The following is a 19,009-nucleotide window of genomic DNA, read 5'->3' on the forward strand; positions in this document are numbered from 1 at the left end:
TCAGGAGAGGCGCTCTGGGCGCCTAGGTTTTGGTCACCCGCGGCCCCAGTGGATGTCGGGCGCACACGTGGTTTCTGACACAGAGAAGGAGCGGTTCAGGAAAGAAACCTCCAACGTGACCAGATGTCTCTGGCTACCCTCCTTCCCGGAACGTGGGGTCAGCCCCGGGGGCGGGGGTCCTCTTGACACCCTCCTACTCCTGGGTGCAGTGGGTGAAGCACAGGCACACCGGTCTCCTGACGGACCCCTTTGTCCTGGAGCATCTGTGGGTGGGTGTCTTCATCCCAAACCCTCATGGCCCAGGTGTGGACAACAAGAGACCCACAAGTGAAGGGGCCTGGCTGGGGTCACCACGAGTCCAGGACTCAGGGACTTAAGATCTCTGTGCTCAGAAACTAGGTCCCAACACCCCTAGACCTGTGGGGACAGGGACACGCTAGAAAAAGCAGAGCAAGGACAGACCCTCTATAACCCATAACCACGGTGACTCCACTCCCTGGACAGTCTGCACAGAGGCTCCGCCCACGGGGAGGCGGCTGGGTGGGCGCTGGACCTGAGCAGGTGGGATCCACGCCCCTCCCAACCTCATCCAGCCCCCAGGGCCCTGCAGGTCCTGGGGAATTACTTCATAAGCTCTTGCAGAAGACAAGAAGCCCTGGCATGTCAGTGACGCTGTACAGTCCACACAGTGCGTTCACACCATCGATGCTCGCACAGGGGGCATCGTGCCCCCACGGGACGTTCGGCAAGGTCTGGAGACGTTCTGGTCGTCAGCAGCTGGGGATGGAGGCACTGCTGCTGGCATCTCGTGGGCAGAGCCAGGGAAGCTGCAAAACATCCATGTGCGCAGGACAGGCCTCCACAGACTTATCCAGCCCCAAAGGTCCACAGGGCTGAAGCCGAGAAACACTCCTGCACACGGATGGTCTGCTCCTCCTGGGGCCTGCTGAGGTGGGAATGACCATCTCTATCCCCAGGAGGAGAGAGACTTGGAGATGACTCATCCACACAGCCTCCAGAAGCGGCCTTGTGTGGTGGTGACCTCGGGGGCTCAGAGCTGGCTACTTCACTTCCAACCTGCTAGCCGCGTGAGCTTGGGCAATCAGTGGAACCTATCTGAGCCTCAGTTTCCCCACCTGTAAAATGGGCTGAACGTGGGTACCCACACCACAGTGTGTCACGGGGACTCCATGGTGAGTGCTTTAGGCTCGGCTCCCAGCCGTGGTCCCTCCACTCCCCCCGTGGCTGTGGACAGCACCCAGGGGCCCATCTTCCCTCCCCAGGAGCTCCAGAGTGGAGCGTCTGCAGAACTGGGAGCACGGGGGCTGGTGCTCACAGGCTTCACAGGTGCTTGGAGGAGACTGAAGGATAGCAACGTGCTGGCATTCTGGTTGCCTGGGCAACGCGCCCGCGAGCATTCCGGAGGAGTGAAGTGGTGACAAGAGGTGGGTGGGTAGCCTTGTGGGTGGGAACGCTCTCTCCCCGGGAGTGGGGAGCAGGGCTTCTGCGTGTCTGATGCTACAGCCCCTGCCGACGTGGCCAGGTCCCCACTGCCCTCTTGCAGCCCTGCTGCTGCGGGACAGCAGATAGGCCATCCAGGAACGGCAGCCCCCAGCCACCAAAGTGCCCCCAGCCCAGCTGGTCCTCTGAGAGGCTCAGCTACTGACCCCCCAACGTGGTGTCTGTTCCCTCTCTGGGCAGCACCCAAGATGTGACCAGCAGCTGCCCCAGCGGCTGAGCAGCCTCCTTGGGTCTGCCAGCCCGCCTTGCCAGGTACCCTGGGCCATCCTTCCCATGCTTCCTCTGCAGGTGGGGGCAAAGGTCTGAGACAGACCCCCAGCATGAGCTGGTCCGTCCCGGGGTCAAGCCTGTCTTCTGCATATCTCTCTGGGCAAAGGCAAACAGACATGAGCTGGGCGAGAAACTATCCCTGCCAGCAAAGCCAACTCAGAACAAGGTCTAGAAGACCCTGGAAAGGCAAAGTCAATTCTGCAAATTCCAGCCAGTGGTTCTCAGCCCAGGCCTCCCATGAGAACCACCTGGTTGGGGGAAAGGATGGTTACAAAACTCTGAGCCTCAGCTCCACCGCAGCAGGCCCACTAATCAGCATCTTTAGGTAGGAGGCCCAGCATCAGTAACGTTTTAGGAAGCTCCCCAGAGGCGTCCAGGGTTGAGAGCTGAGGAACGTCTCCTGTCCCTCACTGGGACCCAGTTTAATCCTATTTTATGTCCATTTTTAACAAGAGATATAGGATGGGTTCGGTGGGGCAGAAGGGATGCTATAGACCAGTGACCCTTCAGCACACAGGTCCCGGGTACCATGTGCCAGGGCTGTCAGGCCGGGAAGATGCTCACGGGAAAGTTCTTACACAATCACGTGAAGAGATAAGGGCCACGGCACAAATGCATATTTATGGAAACAGAGCTGATCATGGACAGAAAGGGCTGAACAGAGCCGATCATGGACAGAAAGCGCTGAACAGAGCCGATCATGGACAGAAAGGGCTGAACAGAGCCGATCATGGACAGAAAGGGCTGAACAGAGCCGATCATGGACAGAAAGCGCTGAACAGAGCCGATCATGGACAGAAAGGGCTGAACAGAGCCGGTCATGGACAGAAAGGGCTGAACAGAGCCGATCATGGACAGAAAGGGCTGAACAGAGCCGATCATGGACAGAAAGCGCTGAACAGAGCCGATCATGGACAGAAAGGGCTGAACAGAGCCGATCATGGACAGAAAGGGCTGAACAGAGCCGATCATGGACAGAAAGGGCTGAACAGAGCCGATCATGGACAGAAAGGGCTGAACAGAGCCGGTCATGGACAGAAAGGGCTGAACAGAGCCGATCATGGACAGAAAGGGCTGAACAGAGCCGGTCATGGACAGAAAGGGCTGAACAGAGCCGGTCATGGACAGAAAGGGCTGAACAGAGCCGATCATGGAAGAAAGGGCTGAACAGAGCCGATCATGGACAGAAAGGGCTGAACAGAGCCGGTCATGGACAGAAAGCGCTGAACAGAGCCGATCATGGACAGAAAGGGCTGAACAGAGCCGATCATGGACAGAAAGGGCTGAACAGAGCCGATCATGGACAGAAAGGGCTGAACAGAGCCGATCATGGACAGAAAGGGCTGAACAGAGCCGGTCATGGACAGAAAGGGCTGAACAGAGCCGATCATGGACAGAAAGGGCTGAACAGAGCCGATCATGGACAGAAAGGGCTGAACAGAGCCGGTCATGGACAGAAAGGGCTGAACAGAGCCGATCATGGACAGAAAGGGCTGAACAGAGCCGGTCATGGACAGAAAGGGCTGAACAGAGCCGATCATGGACAGAAAGGGCTGAACAGAGCCGATCATGGACAGAAAGGGCTGAACAGAGCCGATCATGGACAGAAAGGGCTGAACAGAGCCGGTCATGGACAGAAAGGGCTGAACAGAGCCGATCATGGACAGAAAGGGCTGAACAGAGCCGGTCATGGACAGAAAGGGCTGAACAGAGCCGATCATGGAAGAAAGGGCTGAACAGAGCCGATCATGGACAGAAAGGGCTGAACAGAGCCGATCATGGACAGAAAGGGCTGAACAGAGCCGATCATGGAAGAAAGGGCAGAGCGGGTGCCAGAACCATCGCCACATGGACAAACGCCAGCTCTGCGTGGGGCTCTGGGCTTAGCGCTCGACACGAATTGTCCCATGCGGCTCGCACGGTAACCCTCTGAGAAGGACGGCTGTTACTCTCATCTTGCAGAAGAAAAAAAAGAACAAAAATAGTAGCTGTGTTTTTCTCTGGAAAGAAGTCTCTTAAAAATACAACTGAAAGCAGCTGATGCTGAAGGAGATAAATATTCAGCCCCGGAGGGAAGCTGGTTCTGGGAAGGATGTGTTCCTCCAAGGTTTCAGGTTTTGAGAACTGTCCCATTGCCTCTCTGGCACTGGGAAACATGCATCCCCCGTAGAGAACATTCCGTGTAATCTCAGACACCGCTCCTGCTGAGAGATGGCTCGCTACTGATAGCCTTGTCCCTAAAAAGTGGACTCGAGAAGAAATGACGCAGCTTCCAAAGCACCCAATGAAGTTCCTCTTTCTCACGGGAAATGTCTATTTCAGTTTGTGTTGCTCTTGTTACATCGTATTTACGAAGCTCGTTACATGTGCCCGGCACTCTGTGAGCCAACCAAGAAGGGTGGAGAACAGTGGAGGCATCGCTGCTTCTCAGCGTCTCAGAAGCAGGGCTGTCGTGGGATCTGCAGGGATAACGAAAGGATGCCCTGATGGAGGTGGGGAGGGCGGGGTGTAGGGAAGGAAGAGCGAGATGGCTGAGGGAGAGCTCTGGGGTCAGGCGGATTGGGGCCGGAAGCCCAGCTCTCCATCGCCCGCTCACCCAGCGTATGGGCTCCTCTGGACACTGTCTCCTGAGGTGCTCATGTGCTCATCTTGTGCGAGCGGGAGGGGCGGGGGGGATGACACTGACAAGACGCTGGCAGAGCTCTCGGCAAAGCGCCCGGCTACGTGGCTTAGGAGTCAAGAGGAGGCTGGACTCAGGCCTCAGGAGGCAAAGGCAGAGGAGCTGTGTGTCCAGGGAGAAAGAGTGGTGGACCTCCAGAGGAGCCCCAGGGACCAGCTCAGGCTGTGACCCCCTAGTTCTCTCCAGTGGTCTCCAGGCCAAGCCTGCCCATCTCTGGCCTCCAGAACCCCCGGGACCGTCCCTTAGGGAAAGCTGGGACCACTGCTCAGAAGGGCTCAGTGTGGCTGAAGCATGGTGGGTCCCTGAATATCAGAAGATGAGCGATGAGGAAGACAAAATCGATAGTTTAAGAGTCTGGAGCGGGCGTTATGAAGGAGGTGCAATTACAGAAGAACCTGGAGAGGTCCGGAACCTCGCAGGAGGCTCCGGTGTTGGACCAGGTGCATCACACAGAGGAAGGATGACGACTGGCCCCTGCAGCTGATGGGGGCGGGGGGAGGGCAGATGACCTTGAAGGTCCTCCGGAGTCTAGTCTGTGAAGGGCAGACTGCAGGGAGGAGGGAGAAGGAGGGTCCTCCTCACACAGTCAGAAGCAGACCCAGCCCACTTGAGGGGACCCAGGGAGCCCAGTCCTCAGGCAGCAGTCTCCACGCCTGGCTGCAACCACGTTACTGTCTTCAGTCTTTTGTACCTGAGTGTAAATGAGGCTGAGATGAAACGGGGCCTTTGCAGGGGATGGAGGGACCCATACGGTGGCCTGCACGGGGTACAGGGTCCTGAGAGGGAGCCTGGGGGGCAGGGGATGGTTGCGTCTGTGGATAGGGGAGAAAGAAAATGGTAACTTGGAAACGAGCCGGCACTGCCAGAAGTCCATGAAGTCATCTGTGCAAACCCTACAATGTAGGTCACGGTTCTGTCTCCACTACAGCAAGTTCCTGTGTCCCCATCAGGAGGGGACTTGCCAAGAACAGAGGCTCTGCTGCCGATACCCCACCCTTGCCCAACCCCACCGAGAGGGGGAGCGCCTAGACCCAAGTCCCACTGGGCTGCGGGCGAGGCCATGGGAAGCGCCGGGCGTGATGCTGGACAGCCAGGAGCCGAGCCCCAACCACACCCCCCGAGAGAGGCAACCCCACTCCGCCACGTTACCCGCGAGGGGATGTACGTTTCGGAGGTATCGGCGCACCTGCCCCAGGTAACCAGCCAGTGGGCGGTGCCTCGGGGACCTGGCCCACCCTGCGGCCACCTGGCCTCACCTCCCCCAGGGCCTGGGTGCAGGGTGAGGAGGCCAGGCTCCAGCCAACCACGCGGGAAGACAGAGCCGGGGGACATCCTGCCTGACGGACACCTCTGCTCTAACCACCGCCATCCACAGCTTCCCAGCTTCAGACTGAACACAAACGGTGACGGGGAACTCACTACCTCCACAGAGCACTGAGCGGGTGTAGGGCGGGGGCTTGGGTAGAGAGCCTCCCCGGGTCATTTCCACCTCCCACCCCAGCTGTCCTGCTGGGAATCAGGACTCGTCCAACCCCCGAGAGGCACTCCACGTGCAGGCCACACAAGCCTGGACCACACGCGCATGCACGCACATGGACACACACAGACACACACGGACACACAGGTGAACATGCGTCCCCAGCCATCCCTTTTCCAGTTCACCCAATGTCCCCTCCTGTGGCCCAGCTGTGAAACCCGCCATCCCAGGTTTCTCGCCTGAATCCCCAAGTCGAGTGTCCAGAGCTCGGCTGCAAACACAATGTGGCATAAGGCTGATGGGGCAGCCACCACTGGCAAGGGGACATTTGGGGAAATTCTTCCCAGAAGAACCCAGCAGAGCTGAGTGTCAAGCTTGGCAGACGGGCTCTGCCATCACCAGCTGCCTACGGCCGCCCCGCAAGCAATGTCTCCCCTTGGGGTCAACCTCCCCCCTCCCCGAGGCCCTGTTATAGGCCGAACTGTGTCCCCCCCCAAATTCATACATTGAAGGCCTGACCCCAGTATCTCAGAATGTGACTGTATTTGGAGATGTGATCTTTAAAGAGGTAATTAAGGTCAAATTAAGTTACAGGTGTGTGATCTTTAACTTTTTTTTTTTTTTTTTTTTTTTTTTTTGCGGTACGCGGGCCTCTCACTGCTGTGGCCTCTCCCGTTGCGGAGCACAGGCTCCGGACGCGCAGGCTCAGCGGCCATGGCTCACGGGCCCAGCCGCTCCGCGGCCTGTGGGATCTTCCCGGACTGGGGCACGAACCCGCGTCCCCTGCATCGGCAGGCGGACTCTCAACCACTGCGCCACCAGGGAAGCCCGAGGTGTGTGATCTTAATTCTACATGACTCCTGTCCTCAGAAGAAGAGATCAGGACGCAGACACACGCAGAGGGACAACCATATAAAGACATGGGGAGACGACAGCCATCTATACGCCAAGGAGAGAGGCTTCAGGAGAACCAGCCCCGCCCAAACCTCCAGGACTGGGAGAGGACAAAGGTCTGCGGTGGCTGTTGGGGCGACCTGAGCTGACCAGGACAGGGACCTCTCTCTCTTGCTGCTCCCGCCCGGAGGGCTCAGAGCTCAGTGCCTGCGGCGGGTCCTCATTGTCACTCTCTCCTGGGGATCCAGCACCATGGTTCCAGATACTGTCCCCGCAGGGGTCACTCACAAGCACAGCCCCACCTCACAGATCTGGACTCAGCACAGCGCCTGCTAAGCCCCTGCCCACCTCAAAACGGCACACCCATCAGCGCAGCCAGGGGGCACTGCCGTTTACCAGGTAGCACAGCCAGAACTCTGTCCTCAGAGCCCGCCGCCCCTCCCCCCAACCAAACATGTGCTCAGCGGGTCCTGCCCATCCCTCCCTCCCACGCAGGGGTTCTCAGCTTCCGCACATGGACATCTGGGCTGGACCACTGTTTGTGGGAGGTGCTGTCCCGGGCACTGCTGTCCTCCATCCAGAAGATGAAAATGGCACCCCAAAGCTGTGACAAGCATTCTTGACATGGTCACATGTGCCCTGGGGTCGCAGGTGCCTAACACAGGTAGGCAACTCCCTCTCTCGGTTCCCCGGCGCCCAGTGCATGTGTGGCCAGCCTCATCTGGAGAAAGAAGGGCCCCTCTGCAGCTGGTGGGAGTGGGGGCTCTGGCGCTCCTGAGGGTGTCCTCCGGGCCATCGCCTCCCACCGCCTCGAGGAAGCCATCCACGACTACCTCCCACCTTCCTCTCTCCCGAGTTTCCTCTGAAGCTCAGAGTCCATCTCCCCCAGTGCCTGCCCATGGCAACCGGTGACCACTGCCTGCCCTCCAGCCCCAGCCCATTAAGTGGGTCTCTGCATCCCGGCAGCATCACAGAGGCTTCTTGGGTTTCTTCAGACACTTTCTCCCCACGAAATGGGAGAGGAACATGACCCCACCGACCTCCCAGAGTCGTGATGAGGGAGGAAAACTGCAGCCTGAGGTGGACGCTTATTGAATTTGATTCTTATTTAATATTAGTTATGCTTTAATACTAATGTTAACTGGGCTTGTTAGTTTTTGTTTTCATCCAATGATTGCACAACCCTTGATTACACAGCTACAGTGATGGGCGCTGGGGATCTGGAAACAAAGAGACAGTGCCCCCACCCTCTCTGATCAGTGCACACCTTAGGGCCTGGCTCCCAAATGCACGTTCATTCATTCACTCATTGATGGAGCAAACAAATAAATGAATGGATGAATGAATCAGGAGCTTGCAGTCCACTTGGGAAAACAAGGGTTTTACCTGACAGATAACCCAGAGGCAAGGCAGTCAACCTGTTGGGCAGATTCAGCTCTGTCTGGATGAACCTGGAGGGCTGCTCAGAGGAGGTGACAGGTCTCTAATGCCGTTCAACGTTTACCAGGGAGGGGAGATGAGGAGAACAGAAGGAATGCCACGGCTTGACCTCTGGGGTCCACTCGGGAAGGCCCAACAGCAGTCAGGAGGGCTGCCAAGGAAAGTGCCGGGGGTTGGTGGCCTCCTAGGACCCGTGTCCTTTCAGGGCGTAGAAAACCCCTCTCAACGGTCACCGAGCGCTTCGCCTGGGGCAGCGATGAGGCTGGACTCTTACACTCACAAGCTCAGTCAGTCCCCACGATGACCTGATGATGGAGGGACAGCTGGCCTCCCCAGCCTCAGTTTCCTCATCTGCACATTGGGGGGAGGTGACCTTCCGGGTGCACACGGTTCAGACCCTAGTGGCCCTGGGGCACCACGGCTCTGCTATCTGCCTCATGGGTGTGGAGGGTGAAGAGATGCACTTGGCGAGTGATTCCTGGAGGAGGATTCGGGGAGCCACGTTGAAGCCCTGCGATCCCGCTGAACTCGTGTGGTGGCGGCTCCCAGCCCTGGGGTCCCCGGCGTCTGGCTGCTTTTCTGTTGACCAGGAAACTCCCCTGCTCCCTCGGTTTGTTTTATTCCCAGGCAGCCCTTCCTTGGGACCTGCCCACCAATGCATTGAAAAGTCACCCTGACCGTGAATCACATGGACGCACTTCCCTCCGGCGGCCCATGCCCATCGCCCCCCAGGTGCGGGTCTGGGGTCAGCAGGAGGGAAGGTGATGAGCGAGGACGCGGGGGAGAGGAGAGGGCAGCAACCCGGGCACAGGACAGATGACCCAAGTGCCTGGCAGCCCTCTTCTCAGGAGGGACAAGCGCCAGACATCTCTGGGGTTCACAGTCCAGATGAATCAGGAGACCCGGCACCCCGCCTTCCTCCCTGGATCTCCCTTGGCTGGCCCAAGACTGGTGCCCAGTAACTCCCCAGAGCCCTGCTGTGTGCCCCACCCTCTCAGGGCACGTGGGCAGCCGAGGACCGAGGGGGCAGAGGAATCCGTCCACCCACAGCACCAACCCCTGCTGACCGACCCGCACCGTCCACAGACCCCGGGGGATGAACCCTGCTGCCCAGAGGGGGACCAAGGGAGGTGGCCAGTGGGCCCTGCCCAGCTCCGGCCTGAGAAGGATGGGGGAGGGAGGCATGGATGCTGAGAGCGGCTGGACACTCCCAGCCCTGGGCATGCCCCTGAGGAGGAACAGTTACACAGCCTGGGGACTCTCCCCTTCCACCAGAAATGGTTCAAGGACCTCGAGCGTCCAGAGAACTTGCAAAGTCCCATTTCTCCTTGTGGACTGTGCAGCCTTGGGCAACGGTTTAAGCTCTCAGCATCCCCACCTGTAAAATGGACAGAATGCCTTCGGTGAGGAGTAAATGAAACAAGGTCAATCTGGGACCTGGCCTGGGCACATGCTCCGTAAAAGGGGAGGAGCCCGCCTCTCTCAACCAGGACTGTGTCCAGCTCCCGCCAGGCCTGGCGGTGCAAATGCAAAGAAACAGTGCCATCCTGCACCCGAGGGCCTCCTTGGGGTGCCCGGGGCAGCTCCAGGTTGCAGATCCCTGAGGAGGAGAGGATGCATCCGTGAGGGCAGCCGATGGCTGCTCGCTGGGCCCCCATCCTTAAGACAAGAGGTCATACCCGTCATAAAGGGTTGGAAAGCTCTGGACACCTTTGCAGACACAGCTCAGCACCCTGCACCCCGGAGGTGAGGGCAGGGTCGTGGCCAGCCCTGCCCAGGGAACAATGACAGGGGCCGGAGCCCGGAACACCGCCTGTGGGGTCTTGTCGGGTACAGTCCCTCCTCGGGCTTCCCGGAGGAATTTGGGCACACTTCTGTCCTTGGGCAGTGGGGAGGCACCCCTTTGACTCTATGCTCCTCCAGGGAAGGGCCAGGTCCTGTTTGTCTCTGTCAGGCAGCAGGAATTACATCCATGAGTCCGCAGGGGTGCACTGGGTGCCACCAGTGCCCAGAGCTGGGGAGGTTCTGTGTTACAACCTGGGGCAGCGGTGAAAGCCGGATGCTGCCCTCGGGCCAGGCAGCTGCCCTGAGAGAGGCACCCCTCTTCTCATTCGAAGGAAAGGAAGAACAAAGCTCTTCTCTGACTTGCCTCTGCCGGGGGCTCCCATCCCCTCACAGCGATGCTGCCGGCCAGCCCCGTTTCTCCGTCCCTCCTCCACCTTTCAGAGCTGCCCTTCACGGAAGCCCAGCGCTTTGCTGCATGGAGAGCACATGGTCCTTCAAGCTGACGCTGGGCACTCACAGCCCGATCAGGTCTCAAGGCTGAGGACGCTGAAGCTTGAAATCCAGACTCATCCAGGTGCAGCCCCCCCAAAGGAGCAAATCCAAACCCCAGGTCCTGGGGGCTCTGTCCTCATCCTGCATCCTGGTGGCTTCCCGCCGCCACCCCTTTCAGAGGGAATCTGCCGGAGGGTCTGGTGATGGAGGGTCGGTGATGGAGGGTCTGGTCCTAGCCTGCCGTATGTGCAGAATCTGCCGGGAACGCCCTCTACCTTCTGCAAGGAAGGTGGGCTGGGTCTCTGGTCCAGCCCCCACCCGCTCGTGGGGGCTCCGCCAGGCGCCACTCACTCTGCCATCAGCTCGGAAAGCAGGTATTTCAGGTGTAACAAATTGCTTGTTTGGCTGCTAATCGGGCCACCCTTTGGCAAGGGCACACAACTTAACCGCCTCAATCGGTTGAATTCATACTGGGAGCGCTGTTCTGATTTATCGGTAATTGTGTCTGAAACCTCTCTGGGGCAGAAGGATGTCGGTGTGTTTCTCTCTCTCTTTACCCTGCCAGGAGCTGTTCCGGACACCCCGTTCCCTCTACGTGGTCTCGGGAACACCCCATGGAGAACAGAGAGTGTCCTAGACCAGGGCCACTGTGCCAGGTCAGCCAGGAGCCCTAGTCGCCCCCAGACAGATGGGGTGACAAAGGATGGGGACCTCGTCTCCCACCCCACTTGCCAGGGAGCCTCAGACGCCCGTGGGCCTGAGCCCCGACGAGTCGCTCCTCCTCCGATGGGTGTGTGCTGCCTGCGTGCCCACTCTGAGCGGGGGTCCTCGGAGCCTGCAGTGCCTCTGTGCCTCGGTCTCCCCATCTGTGGAGGGGAACGATGCTCTCAGGGACGTCCCTGCACTTTGTGAGTTGATATGATCCCAGTACGCAGGTCATCTCCGCAGCGAGGAAAACAACCAGAGAAAACATAGAATCGGAGCTCTTTTTTTCCCCCAGCATTCTATTCTCAAGTTAATCACTTTGTTTTTAAGTGAGAAGCTACACCTTGAGTGTTTTCACTAAATAAGTCTATGTTTGAATGTATTTTTAAATTTCTCACATGTTGCATTTCACCTAAGGATATCTCTCTCTCTCTCCCTGTTTCTCTCTCTGCCTCTTCCTCTCTGTCTCTCTTTGTCTCCCTCCTTCCCTCCCACCCTCCTCTCCTTTTTGGACCCACAGTCCGCCGACGAGCTAACAGACATCAGCCAGACCAGCTCCCCGTTGGACCCTCCCGGGCCTCGGCCAGCACGTGCCTCCGAGACCCGGGCACGCTGAGCTGGCCCAAGGCCTGACCAGACCGTGGAGGGACCACCTCCTCAGAGCCTGAGAGGGATAGGGGTTAGGCAGCCACGCCGCCGCTCAGACCATGCATACGTGGTCACTCTGAGAGCACGCTGACGCTCCCACGGCTCGGCCAACACCCGGGCCACACGCCGTCGACCCCCAACCAGTCTCCGCACGTCCCACATCCGACCCTACGGGTCTCGCGAGGCCGCTCTCGGGACGCCTCTCCAGCCTTGTCCAGCAGAGCCCAGCCCCACCGCCCTCGTCCCGTTCTCACCACCGCTCCTGCATCCTCTGGCCTAGGCGTGAACGCCTCTTCCTCTGAACACCCTCCTGCATCCCCGGGAAAGGCCGGGTCCAGAGAAACCTTCTCAAGGCACAGCCCTCATCAGTACCCACTTAGAGCGCATCCCTTTTCTTGGCCGGGGGCCCCTGAGGCTCTGAGTTTTGTCCTGGTCTGTACCCCAGCCCCCCTAATGCCCAGCACACAAGCATCAGGTGGGTGAATAGATGGATGGATGGATGGATGGACAGCACCCGTGTTGGTCCCTCTGTGGGATGCCTCCCTCCGTTTTCTGTCTGCACTGACCACCCCGGTCCTGGGGGTGAATGACAGCCCCCTCCTCTGAATGAGAGCCACATTCATCCCATGATTCAGTTCAGCATTTCACAGCTGTGGCCCAAGTGGTTACAACCCACACATGAACGTCCTCTTTTCTTAAAGAGGCCTTAGTTATGGGGGACAGAAACTCCTGCTATCATCCCTTCAAACTTCGTCTGCTCTCTGCCCCACCTGGTACCATTTAACCCTTGACCCCCACCATCCGATGATAAACGCAGATAAGATGTTAGGCCCTTCATTTCCAATCAAAAAGGAAACCAAGACTCAGGTCCACCACATAAACCCCAGGGGTTCCGGCCCCCATCCAGAGACTGCCCATCAGGCTGCCCCCACCCAGGGTGACCTCACAGGGGGCATGATGTGTTATGGCTCGACTGGTGCATTGAGGCTGACGGAAGGTGTGCTGGTGTTTCGATGCTTTTCCACGTTGGGTTTAAGGGAAACCTATTTCTGAATTTCAGCTGAGACAACAGATAATTTGGGGAGAGACTGCAAAAATGATCCATGGCTTCCCCAAATTCCCCCAGGATTCTGCTGTATGGTGAGCGAGTGCCCACATGGATGTCATGAGGTTTCTAAGCACTCCATCCTACATCCTCACTCTGATCGTGGCTCTAAAAGTCAAATATCTTTTCCATGTTTGTTGCGTGGATTCTACAAAGAGAGAGAGAGAAGAGAGACAGACAGACATTCATCAGTCTTTCAGGAAGAAGATGCCAAGCTAAAGGTTCTGGAGGGAGGGACCAGGAATCCTTGGTCTTGTCACCATCCATGTTCTCGGTTCTGATACACCCTGGGTGGGGGCTTCCTAGCAGGGGATCTGGTTCCCGGATGACAGGCAGCTGCCCTGATCAGCTCAGGGCAGGGCGTGGGCAGCAAGGATACCGGTCCAGCTTAGGGACACTATCTCTGTCTACCCTGATCCCGCTGCAGAAGCAGAGACTACCTTCTGCTTGAACACTGAAATCCTAAAAGCAGGGCTGATACAGCCAGTGAGTCACACTGAGGGACCACAGGGATTGGTGGATGCTGGAAGGCCAAGGGGACACACAGACCAAGGGGTTCACCTTGCCCAGAGCCAAAGGCTGTGGCCAGTGGTCCTGACTGCAGCTGGGAAGAGCAGATAAAACATTCCAGAAGGATGGTCTTTCCACGTTCGCATCTAAGTGAATCTCCTTTTTTATCTGCTGGCTTTGAGATGGGCAGAATAGCAGCGAGGGGATAAATTCCTACTGGTGCCTCCTGACCAGAAAGGCTCAGTGGGGACCTGGCCCAGCTTACCTGCTCCCTCAGCATCGGCGAGGGATCTAGGAGGATTGGGGTTTATCATTTCATTTACTTACTGAGGCCGATTAACTGTGCGTGGGGCACTCTTTTGGAAATGGGGTTATGCCGGGGGCACAAAGGAATTAAGGGTTCACACTCTCAGGGAAGAAAGAAACCTTGACCCCAGCCCTGCTCAAGGTTCCAGGTGCGGGGAGGGAGATGGTCATCAAGGTAGGAATCTGGTCCGTGAAGCCCAACAGTCCTGGGCTGAAGGCCAGCTCAGCTGCTCGCTTCCTGGGCCAACAACACAGCCTTCATGCAGCTCCCCTCTGTGAGCCTCAGTGTCATCATCTGTAAGTTGCAAAGGACAGAAGGTGCCTGGTAGGGTTTCCGAATGAACAGGGATGATGGATGCAATGTCTCCAGCACACGGCAGGAGCTCAGTGCGACAGGGCTGCTGCATAGGCTGAATGGTGCTCCCCCAAAAGACATGTCCGCCTCCCAGCACCCTGAACCTGAGCACGTGGCCGTATTTGGAAAAGGGGTCCTTGCAGATGTGATAAGTTAAAGACCTGGAGATGAGGTCACCCTGGACTAGCTGGGTGGACCCTAAATACAGTGACAGGTACCCTCGTAAGAGAAAGGCAGCGGGAGATTTGGGGTGAGGAGAAGGCCATGTGGAAATGGAGGGATATGACCACCAGCCCAGGAATGCGCGGGAGCACTAAGAGCTGGAAGGGGCAGGAAAGCTCTCCCTTAGAGCCTCGGGGGGTAGCACGGCCCTGTGCACACCTTGATTCCAGACCTCTGGCCTCTAGAACTGGGAAAGGATATATTTCTGTGGTTCTGAGCTCCCTAGTCTGTGGTTATAGCAGCCCCAGGACACTCACACAGGTGTGATCACTTGATAAGGGGGCACTGAATGGAGGAGACCCTCCCTACCAAGAGTTTTAAGGAGGAAGTAAACATGAGGCTAAATTGTTTCATCGCTTCAGCAACTATCAACCGTCAGCTACTTGACACGTGCTTTTGGGGTAAAGACCCCAGAGGGGCAGAAAAGGTGCTGAGATCCAGGCTACAGTTTGGGTTTCCCTGGGAAAACAGGAGGCAATCCCTAAAGGGAGGGGTTCTATTAACTGTGGTGTGTGTTTCAATGGCTGCCTGGGTCCCTGTGTCTGTCCCCTGACCCTTCCTGCCATCTCCAGCCTGGCAAACAGACCTTCAGCCCTGTAGCCTCAGGTTGACCAGATGGCTGATGGCGGCCACCCACAGCACCTGCCCCTGCAGTGGGGGGAATGCTGGGGTTGGGGGGCAAGGGGAGGCCCCACAGTGCACGTTAAGAAGGCACCAGGGTGCGGTCTTCATCCCACCTGTCCGTCCCCTGCCTGGGGAGGGGGCTGCAGCCCCAGAGTTCCTGGTCTCGGGAAGGAGCGCCTGCCAGCAGCATCTTGAAGACGGAGATGCCGCGTCTGGTCTTGTCAGCATTATTAGTTAGGATCGTGGCTGCCACCAAGCTCCCACAAATCGTGAAACACAAATTGTTAGCAGCTTGAAGACCGTGTGCAAATAAACCCCGGCAGCGAGGCATTAAAAGATCCCCTAAATAAGCGTCTTCACGCAAGGCAGTGAGGTGGGAGCTCGTTTATACCCTTTTCTGCTCGACACTTGTTCCATCAAAGGAAGCCTCATGCAGCCTGTGGAGGGGCTGTGCAGGCAGCACTTAGAATGCAGAGATCTGCTGATGTTTCCTACGGAATTAGACACATGGAACCACTCTTTCATTTTATGATTGAATTGGGTAATGTATTGATGGTACGGGAAGAATCAAGGTTATGTCCTTGTTTTTCATGATTTATGGGCTGCGAGCATTTCGCAGCTCCTTCTTCTGGACACAACCACGCTAACACAGGCCTTCGGAACCCAGGAAGATGGGCTGTCACACAGACGTGGGACTGCGGTGGACAGGCTCTCGGTCACTATCACACCCTGCAGAGAAGGCCTGCTAAGAGGGGACACTCCAGCAGCAGGAGGCTGGCTTGGTCATTCTGCCTTTTCCCCCCTGCCATGATGACGTACAGTGACAGAATGTTGAAGACAATTGCCTGGGACCAGGTCTGAGTCCATCTCCAAGGCCACCAAGGAGCCCTGCTCTCCCCAGGAAGAACCTGGCTGGCTCTCCAGGGGCAGGTGAGCTCACGAGATTGTCGGATCCCACCTCTGGCTGGCTCTCCAGGGGCAGGTGAGCTCACGAGATGGTCTGATCCCACCTCTGTTCAATCGCTGTACCTGCTTTGCCTTTACTAGCTGCCCTTAGACAAGCTGACATCCCTGTGCCTCAGCCTTCCCATCTGTGAAATGGAGAGATGCCTGACTATCTCCGATGGTTAGGACGCAGCTCTATTTGGAAGCAAGTGATGAGCCCCAGGTGCCTGCGAAACCTTCTCATCCCAGGATTCTACCCAGGAAAGGCAATGTGTCTGGAATGTCTAAGAAGCAGGAGGGAAAGAACTTCCTGAAATCAGGACATACGGGGCATTTGTTCACGTTGCTGCCTCCCCTCCCCTCCCCTCCCCTCCCCTCCCCTCCCCTCCCCTCCCCTCCCCTCCCTTCCCCTCTCCTCCCCCTCCTCTCCCCCCTCTCCTCCTCTCCCCTCCCCTCCCCTCTCCTCTCCTCCCCTCCCCTCCCCTCCCCTCCCTGCTTCTCCAGCCCCTCCAACCCCACCCTCTGCCTCCCACAGGCAGGCCCCTGAGCTGCCTTGGGTCTTGCTCCCCTGAACTCTGCCTCCTGCCACTCATTAAGCTGATGGCTGGGAAAGCCGTGCTCACAGGGGTGGCGGGCAGCTCCCTCGCCCCAGGCGCGAAGCGGTCTCCTGGCCCACTCCTTCCCACCCGCCCTGTGAACTCTTAAACCTGCAAGAAATGCTGAGCCAGGAGCAAATAAACGGAGAACAGTTTCCACTGAGGACAATTACCAGCTCTTTAACAGCTGCCCCCGAATAGCCGGGATGCACTCCCCACCCTGCACACGTGGAAGGCAGCCCATTTTCTGAACCCTGGAGCTTTGCAGAGACAGGAAACTAAATCTGTCCACTGAGCCCGGCCAGCCCAGCCCTTGCACACCCAAGGGCCCCATCCTCCCTGGCGTTATGGGCTGCTCCCCTGGGCTCCCCGCCCACCCCGCATGCCCTCCTTGGGCCCCCAGCCCTGTGCATCGCGCTCTCCTGACCCTTCTCAGAGGCACCTGTCCAGGTCCCACCTGGGGCTTTCCCAGGCAGGGATGGCCCTTCCTGCCCCTGTGGCCCCATCTGTACCCACTCCAGAGCTGGCACAAGGCAGGGACCTCAAATGGCAGCGAAATGAATGAGACAAACGGTGAGTGACAACTTCATCTCGTCCTGAGTCTCATGGTGATTTTGCAGCTGAGGCCGGAAGATGTGCAAAAGCTGCGGGCACCCAGTACAGGAAGCCCCGTCCCCCAAAATGCACCGAGAAGCCATTTCCCACATCTCTTTGCTCTCCTAAGTTCGTGGAGTCACTCTGCCTTCCGCACACACCAAGGTCACAGAAGATCCACTGAAACGGAACCGACAGGCTCCGAGGCTCTCAGAGTGGGTCCCTGGCGAGTGGCACCAGCATCACCTGGGAACTGGTAAGAAATGCAAATTCTCAGGCCCCAGGCCAGACCCACGCAAGCAGAGACGCTGGACCTAGGAATCTGTTTTCACAAGCCCTCCAGGGATGCGGGTTCCGAGCTCTGCGGCCGAGTGGGAATGCCAGCGGCCCTTCACGGAACAAGGGCTGCAGGCAGGCACTGTGCACGGCACTGTAAAGGCCTTAATTTAATCCTCTTGTGTCCCTGAAGGACAGATGCTGTTACTAACCCCCTTCTACAGATAATGGGAATGAGGCACAGAGAGGGTGATTAATGCACCTAAGGCCACACAGCAGGTAAGAGTCCAGATTTGAGCCATCTGACTCTTACAATTAATGCAGAACCGGGTCTCTGGCAGGCGGTGTAGGTGGAGCCCACACACCGCACACCGGGCTTCACAAGGCAGAGGGGACCTGGCTTGACAAGGGGAGCTTGACAACGATGCAACCTTACTCCTTACAAAACCATCATCATCATCACACCCCCGTCCAAAGCCCTGTGAAGGCTCAGCATGGCTCTGGGTGCTGTGCGGGTAGGGATACAGGAAATACACAAGGCACCTTGGGTTTGAAATCATACAAAACCAGGAAGATGCTCTGCAGGCACCCAGGAGCCACCCGGGAGAGGAAGCTGGGAAGGGGCCTCTGACAGCCAGGGCTGGGGCAGCGGGGACAGGAGTTGGCCTCTGAGGGCTGGTGTGGCCTCAAGCCTGGAGAGCAGAGGAAAGGTGGCCCAGGTGCAGGTGCAGGTGAGGGTGGATCTGGGCGGGGTCGAGGGAGGGAACTACACGGTGAAGGTGGAAGCAGGACAGGTGGCCAGGCTGGACCGGGGCACGGGCGGAGCATCCCCGAGCAGGGAGAGGCCACTGTAGCAACGACAACCTCAGTAGACAATGGGTCACCGTTCACAGAGACCCTCATCAACCAGCCTCACATCCCTGCAACACCAGCACCTCCACGACCACGATCGTAAGACAAAAGCTTCCTGCACGTTTAGCATCTCCGAATCCACGGCACCACAGCCCTCATGGGCCATGGTGTTACCCACGGACCCTCAGCCAGACTCCCTAGATCGATCCCAGCCCTGGCCCCTCCTGGCTGTGTGGCCTTAAGAATTTACCCTCTCTGTGCCTCAATGACGTAGGTCATCACAGGGGTGCTGAGGACTGACCAGCATGGTGTCCAGCACTCAGCAGGCTGAGAGATGCTGTCACCACGGCTACTGTCACCCTCATCATTTTGCAGGTGGGGAGATCCGGGCAGAGACCCTGATAGACTTGCCCGGAGCCACGAGCTGACAGTGTCCCCCCTCTGGTCTGTCAGATCCCAAGCACACGGCTTCCTGGCCGTGGCCTGCCTCTCCTCTGCAGGGGACACAGCCAGAGGTGCCAATTCAGGATGTGGCATTTCTAGGGAGGCCTCTTCTCCACACCCATGCTGGGACGCAGCGATTTCTCAGAATGAGGAGCTTCTGCCCCAGGATCGCCTCTGTGCAGCCATGTCCCCTCTGCCCCAGCTGACTTGTCCGGTGAGGAGTGAGCAGAAACGCCTGGAGCAGCCCAGCCTCGGGCCATCCCCAAAG

The sequence above is a fragment of the Lagenorhynchus albirostris genome, chromosome 2 (assembly GCF_949774975.1).
Source record: "Lagenorhynchus albirostris chromosome 2, mLagAlb1.1, whole genome shotgun sequence".
NCBI lineage: Eukaryota > Metazoa > Chordata > Mammalia > Artiodactyla > Delphinidae > Lagenorhynchus > Lagenorhynchus albirostris.